The sequence below is a fragment of the Mandrillus leucophaeus genome, unplaced genomic scaffold (assembly GCF_000951045.1).
Source record: "Mandrillus leucophaeus isolate KB7577 unplaced genomic scaffold, Mleu.le_1.0 Scaffold28, whole genome shotgun sequence".
Taxonomy (NCBI): Eukaryota; Metazoa; Chordata; class Mammalia; order Primates; family Cercopithecidae; genus Mandrillus; species Mandrillus leucophaeus.
Window position 1 is genome coordinate 2,315,064 of NW_012102920.1, and position 7,025 is coordinate 2,322,088.

The 7,025-nt window shown below is 51.5% G+C and overlaps 1 protein-coding gene across 2 annotated transcripts in view; it reads left to right on the forward strand.

Moving 5' to 3' along the window:
* Positions 1–7,025, forward strand: part of TRAF2 (TNF receptor-associated factor 2) — a 46,533-nt gene that overhangs the window by 5,603 nt on the left and 33,905 nt on the right. Inside the window, exon 1 of one of the 2 annotated variants that reach the window (XM_011985102.1) lies at positions 107–182. The exons of the other annotated variant lie outside the window; for it this stretch is intronic. The gene's annotated coding sequence lies outside the window, so the exon portion shown is untranslated. Of the gene's footprint in view, positions 1–106; positions 183–7,025 lie in introns of those variants that run through there. 2 annotated transcript variants of the gene reach the window in all.

Below are 7,025 nucleotides of genomic sequence, written 5' to 3' on the forward strand. Positions count from 1 at the left end.
ACTCTGCTGCCTTCCTGCTGAGTGGCTGGGGAGACCCCGGCTGAGCCTGGGTGGAAAAGTCCCTTTGGCTGCTGGGAGGGTCGGGGGTAGCAAGGAGCCGGTGCCGGGGTGTGCTGCGCCGGGTGGGACCGGGGCCAGGGCCTGGGCCTGGGCCTGGGATTGGCAGGGGATGTTTGTGGAAGGTAGAGCGGAGAAAAAGCAGTTAGAATGTCTGCAAGAATCTGGCCTGAGCAGCTGAAGGCTGGTGCTTCCTAGGCCAAGATGAAGGAGTCACAGCGCCCATGGCCTCTCTGGAGGCGGCCAGATGTGCAGCCTGGGGTCAGGGGAACGGTCAGGGCCAGAGCTGGGTATTTTGGAGTTGGCATTTTGCGGCCCTGAGGGCTGAGGGTCAGTGCAGAAGAGCACCAAACGCACACTCGGTGTAGGGCAGCCAGTGAAGACGGGGCTCGGAGGAGGAGGGAGCCTTGTCTGGGTCAAGTCAAGGGAAGCTAGGACTGAGAACGGACCCTGCTCACATGATCTTGAAGGGACGGAATTACTGCACTGTAACTCAATCTCTCCCCGTGTTAACAGCTCTAGTTTTTAATACGAGAAACTAAATGTATTAATGGGTGAACACTTGTAAGATTCAAGAGCTCTCCTGCAATGCTTGCTCCTGATACTTTCGTATAAACAATTGTTAGGAGTTTCGGCTGTTACCAAGTTTCTATTTGGTATTATGTTCAGCCTGAAAAAGATGGGGTTACATATAAAATTGTAATTTTATTTATTTATTTATTGAGACAGTTTTGGTCTTGTTGCCCAGGCTGGAGTGCAGAGGTGCGATCTCGGCTCACTGCAGCCTCCGCTTCGTGGGTTCAAGCGGTTCTCCTACCTCAGCCTCCCGAGTAGCTGGGATTACAGGCGCGCGCCACCACGCCCAGCTAATTTTTGTATTTTTGGTAGAGATGAGGTTTCATCATGTTGATCAGGCTGGTTTCAAACTCTTGACCTGAGGTGATCCACCCTCCTCGGCCTCCCAAAGTGTAGGGATTACAGGCATGAGCCACCGCGCCCAGCCATGAAATTATAATTTTAAAGTGAACTTCGAGTATTTGGAGGGCCTCATATTCATGGCTACATGCAGATCAGTGTTCCAGATCAATGTTCAGATGGGCTTTTATAGAAGTGGGTTAGAATCGGGTGCCACCCATTGAACTCTTGCGTGAAGTTCAGTATTGTATGAAGCAGTCATGCACTGTTGGTGGAGACAGGAATCGAGGAAGTTTGAATCTCCAGCATTTGGGGCATCTTGGAGTCTGCCTGTGAGAAGAGTAAGACCTGGGTTGAACGCAGGCGACGTTTGCGGCGACGAGGTGACCCCTGCAGCGGCCAGGTTGCACCCATATCTGATTTGGTGTCATGGTTTGGGTGGCGTTTGACTTGCGTAATAATACAGCTTGTCCTTTTGAGAGTCACCGATGCCACCAAACCATGTTCACACACCAGAGTCAGGATGTCAGGTCTCAGCTGCCAGATGACTCCAGCTTAGTGAAGGCCTCTGTGATTTCTTGTGGGGGTGTCCCGTTGTGAAGGGAACACACAGCTCAGCCCCATTAGCAACAAGGGTGCCAGATGCCCCCCACTCTCCTGTGGAGGGGAGTCTTGCTCTGTCCCCACGCTGGAGTGCAGTGGCGCGATCTCGGCTCACTGCAACCTTTGCCTCCTGGGTTCACGCTCTTCTCCTGCCTCAGCCTCCTGAGTAGCTGGAACTATAGGCGCCCGCCACCACGCCCAGCTAATTTTTTCTTTTTTAGTGGAGACGGGGTTTCACCGTGTTAGGATGGTTGTGATCTCCTGACCTCGTGATCTGCCCACCTCGGCCTCCCAAAGTGCTGTGATTACAGGCATGAGCCACCGCAGAGGGGCTTTTTTATATTAAAACTTGTTTTTTTTTCTTTTTTTGTGTTTTTTTTTGTTTGTTTTTTTGTTTGAGATGGAGTCTCGCTTTGTCACCCAGTGTGAGCCACTGTGCCTGGCCTTTTTTTTCTTTTTTGAGACAGAGTTTCGCTCTTGTTGCCCAGGCTGTAGTGCAGTGGCGTGATCTCTGGCTCACTGCAACCTCTGCCTCCCAGGTTCAAGCGATTCTTCTGCCTCAGCCTCCCGAGTAGGTGGGATTACAGGCACCCACCATGCCCGGCTAATTTTTGTGTTTTTAGTAGAGACAGGGGTTCTCCACTTTGGTCAGGCTGGTCTCGAACTCCTGACCTCAGGGGATCCACCCTCCTCTGCACTCCCAAAGTGCTGGGATTACAGGTATGAGCCACCACGCGCGGCCTTAAAACTTGTTCTTGACATTTCTTTGCCATTTTAACTTTTTTGTCATTTTATTTTTATACCTGAGGTCTTATTATGTTTCCCAAGCTGGTCTCGAACTCCTAGCCTCAAGTGATCCTCCAACCTTAGCCTCCCAAGTAGCTGGGATTACAGGTGCAAGCTACCATGTCAGTCAGTCCCTGCATGTGTGAGAGTCCCCCCTCCCCGCACGCTCATTCAGTCAGTCACCGTGTATGTGAGAGTCCCCCCTGCATGCTCGTTCAGTCAGTCACCACGTGTGTGAGTCCCCCCTGCACACTCGTTCAGTCACCACGTGTGTGAGAGTCTTCCCTGCACGCGTTTAGTCAGTCGCCACATGTGTCCCCCCCACGCTCGTTCAGTCGGTCACCGCGTATGTCAGAGTCCTCCCTGCACACTCGTTCAGTCGGTCACCGCGTGTGTGAGAGTCTTCCCTGCACGCGTTTAGTTGGTCACCGCGTGTGTCCCCCTCCAACGCTCGTTCAGTCACTGTGTGTGTGAGTCCTCCCTGCATACTCAGTCAGTCACTGCGTGTGTAGCCCCCCCGCACGCTCAGTCGGTCACCGCGTGTGTGAGAGTCCTCCCTGCACACTTGTTCAGTCGGTCGCCGCGTGTGTGTCCCCCCCCCATGCTCGTTCAGTCGGTCACCGCATGTGTGAGTCCCCCCGCACGCTTGTTCAGTCAGTCACCGCGTGTGTGGCCCTCCCGCACGCTCATTCAGTCACCGCATGTGTGGGAGTCCCCCCCGCACGCGCATTCAGTCGGTCACCGCGTGTGTGTCCCCCCTGCACGCTTGTTCAGTCAGTCACCGTGTGTGGCCCCCCCACATGCTCGTTCAGTCGCCGCGTGTATGAGAGTCCCCCACCACACGCTCGTTCAGTTGGTCACTGCGTGTGTCCCGCCCACACGCTCATTCAGTCGGTCACCGTGTGTGAGAGTCCTCCCTGCACACTTGTTCAGTCGGTTGCCGCGTGTGTGAGAGTCCCTCCCTGCACGCTCGTTCAGTCGGTCACCGCGTGTCTGTGTCCCCCACCGCACACTTGTCCCGCACACTCGTTCAGTCGGTCACCGCAGGGGTGGCACTTTGGTTTTTAGCCGACTTACATGATAGAATTGGGAGTTTTAAAGTAAAACTGATTTGGAAGCCTGAAAAAAACAGCAACTCATTGTTTCCAGATGGAATCACTCCTATCTGACCCCTCACATCTCTTGTGACATGTACAGAAAGCGAGAGCAGCCCATGCTCTCTGGCCACGCACGAGGTCTCAGTCTGTGTGTCTGGTTTAGGTGACCATGTGTTCAGTTCAGTCCCTCCTGCCTCCTGTGTAGGCCACTGAGAGCTCTGAGTCTAAGCCGGAGGAGATTCTGGGACGTGCTAGGCACAGCGTAAGTTGGATTCCAACATGTGAGCAAATTGGGGCAGTGTCAGAAGTGTGCTAAAATCTTGGTGTAGCACTTTTGAGCCTTCGTGGTGCTTTTCATTAGTTCTTAAAATATATTTATGAATGAGATTCAAATAAAATGTTTAAGGAATCTTTAAGCACAAAGAACCCCAGAGTGCAGTGCAGGCATCAGTGGGACCTCAGGGGCCCTCGACCAGGATGCCTGCCGTGGCCTGGCTGTCTGGGGTTGTGTTTTCATTTGGAAACAGGAATAATGATCCCTGACCTTCCAGCTGTGTCGGGACGTCATCATGGCCACGTGAGGCCGTGCGTGTGAGGAGCATAGCCGGGGATGGAAGCCATGCTCGGTGTTGTGAATCTCGACTCACTGCAACCTCCTCCTCCCAGGCTCAGGTGATCCTCCCACCTTAGCCTCCTGAGTAGCTGTGACCACAGATGCATACCATCACACCTGGCTCATTTTTTGTATTTTTAGATTTGTTTTTTCTTTTTTTTTCTTTTTTTTTTTTTTTTTGAGACAGGATCACTCTTGCTCAGACTGCAGTGCAGTGGCGCGATCTCAGCTCACTGCAACCTCTGCCTCTCAAGTTCAAGCAATTCTTCTGCCTCAGCCTCTGGAGTAGCTGGGATTACAGGCTTGCACCACCATGCCTGGCTAATTTTTTGTATTTTTAGTGGAGACAGGATCTCACCGTGTTAGCCAGCCTGGCCCTGAACTCCTGACCTCAGGTGATCCACCCACCTCCGCATTCCCAAAGTGCTGGGATTACAAGTATGAGCCACTGTGCCCAGCCATTTTTTTGTGGTTGTGATAGAGACAGGGTTTCATCATGTTTCACAGGCTGGTCTTAAACTTCTGAGCTTAAGCTATCTGCCTACCTTGGCCTCCCAAAGTGCTGGGATTACAGGTGAGAGCCACCTCGCCTGGCCGATTTTTGTGGTTCTTTTGTGTCTGACAGGCATGCCTAGGGCAGGGAGGGCACACCTCTGTCTCTCCACTTTCAAGAGCACATTTGGGAGGAATGTCGACGTGAAAAGAAAAAAAACGTCTGAAAGATGCGCCAGGACACTCTTCAGTGACATTGTGAAAAAAGAGAAGGCTCACCTTGAATCTTTTTTTTTTCTGAGATGGAGTCTCGCTCTGTCACTCAAGCTGGAGTGCAGTGGCGCAATTTCAGCTCTCTGCAAGCTCCACCTTCCGGGTTCACACCATTCTCCTGCCTCAGCCTCCTGAGTAGCTGGGACTACAGGCACCCACCACCACACCCAGCTAATTTTTTGTATTTTTAGTAGAGACAGGGTTTCACCGTGGTCTTGATCTCCTGACCTCGTGATCCACCCGACCACTGAATCTGTCTACCCTAGCAAAACGATCCTTTGTTTTACCTTCTTGCCCCATTCTACACTAGCATGACTGCACTCATAGGGTTCTTCACATTTTATATCCTATTTAACATCTTATAACAAGTATGAAATAGGATTTTGTCCTAAAGAATGTGGCTTAAAGCTGGGCGTGGTGGCTCACGCCTGTAATCCCAGCACTTTGGGAGGCCGAAGCGGGTGGATCACCTGAGGTCAGGAGATCGAGATCATCCTGGCTAACACGGTGAAACCCTGTCTCTAGTAAAAAATACAAAAAATTAGCTGGGTGTGGTGGCAGGTACCTGTAGTCCCAGCTACTTGGGAGGCTGAGGCAGGAGAATGGCTTGAACCTGGGAGGCGGAGGTTGCAATGAGCCAAGATCGCGCCACTGCACTCCAGCCTGGGCGACAGAGCGAGACTCTGTCTCAAAATAAGAAAAAAAAAATGTGGCTTAAAAACTAATGATATTTAAAAATAGAAAATTTCTTTGTCCAAAGTGGGTTAGAAGCCACTTCTAAAACCATTAAACCTTTTTAAACTATTAGTGGCTCAACTGGGCACAGTGGCTCATGCCTGTAATCTCAGTACTTTGGGAGGCTAAGGTGGGCGGATTATCTGAGGTCAGAAGTTTGAGACCAGCCTGGCCAACATGGTGAAACCCTGTCTCCTAAAATACAAAAATTAGCCAGGCGTGGTGACAGGCGTCTGTAGTCCCAGCTACTCAGGAGGCTGAGGCAGGAGAATCGCTTGAACCTGGGAGGCGGCATTTGTACCTTAGATCACGCCATTGCACTCCAGCCTGAGCAACAGAGCGAGACTCTGTCTCAGAAAAAAACAGAAATAAATCAATAAACCATTAGTGGCTCATGAAATCAATGTAATAGCTTCTGATCAGAACAGAAGAAAGAAAACAGAACACTCAGAATGCCTCTCATGAAGACGAAGTGTAGTTCTGTGAACCTTTGGTTTTAGTGACGTATGTGTACGTAGCACGTCTCCACGTGTCATGATAAACGTGTGCTGAAAGTGCAGTCCTGGTGAGCAGGCTCCCACCTCAGTTTGCCACGGCTGGTGTGCATCTGTGAGCTCCGGAACATCCGCGTAAGCTCTGCCGCCCCCAGGAGCAGGTGCACCTACCTTCGAGAAAGAGGGAGAAACAGGTGTGGCCTCCCCACCAAGGGACTTTGAGTACTGGGCAGGCAGAGCCCCAGCATCCCCTCTGTTGGGTGTTTGGAGGAGTAAGTTTAGGTTATAAGCATGTTTTCTGAACTCTGAAGTACCACATGAGTGCAAGGTCTCACTAAATTACAGATTCAGAAGCAGGGATTGAAAGCACACCACTGCTGGCTTTGCGGGGCAGAGAGGTGACTGACAGTCAGTCTTGTCACAGTTTCTCAAGAGTCAGCCCTATTCAGGCCAGTGAGCGCAGCTCAGGGGTGAGGTCGCTGCCTGTGCGTTCCCCTCTCCTGTACGCGGCATCAGTTTTGGCAGTCCACGTGTCTCTCCCGTGGAGGATGAGAGGGGCTGGCCCCATGGGTCTGCAGGGTTGGCGCACCATCGGGGGAAGACACTTGGAACGTGCTTCTGTTGGTGAGCTAGGTCAAGGAAGCTTTGGGGAATGTTTGCAGAAGGGGCTGAGGGTGGTTGTCTTGGGGCCTAACTTTTTCTGAGTTAAAAAGCACCTCCTATTTGGGATCTGTGTGGTAGTGACCCTTTTTCTTTTTTACTTTTTCTTTTCGTGTTTGTTTTTTTTTTTTTCTTTTTTGAGACCGAGTCTCGCTGCAGTGCCCAGGTTGGAGTGCAGTGGTGCAATATCAGCTCACTGCAACCTCTCCTTCCCGGGTTCAAGTGATTCTCCTGCCTCAGTCTCCTGAGTAGCTGGGATTACAAGCGTGCGCCACCACGCCCGGCTAATTTTCTTTTTTT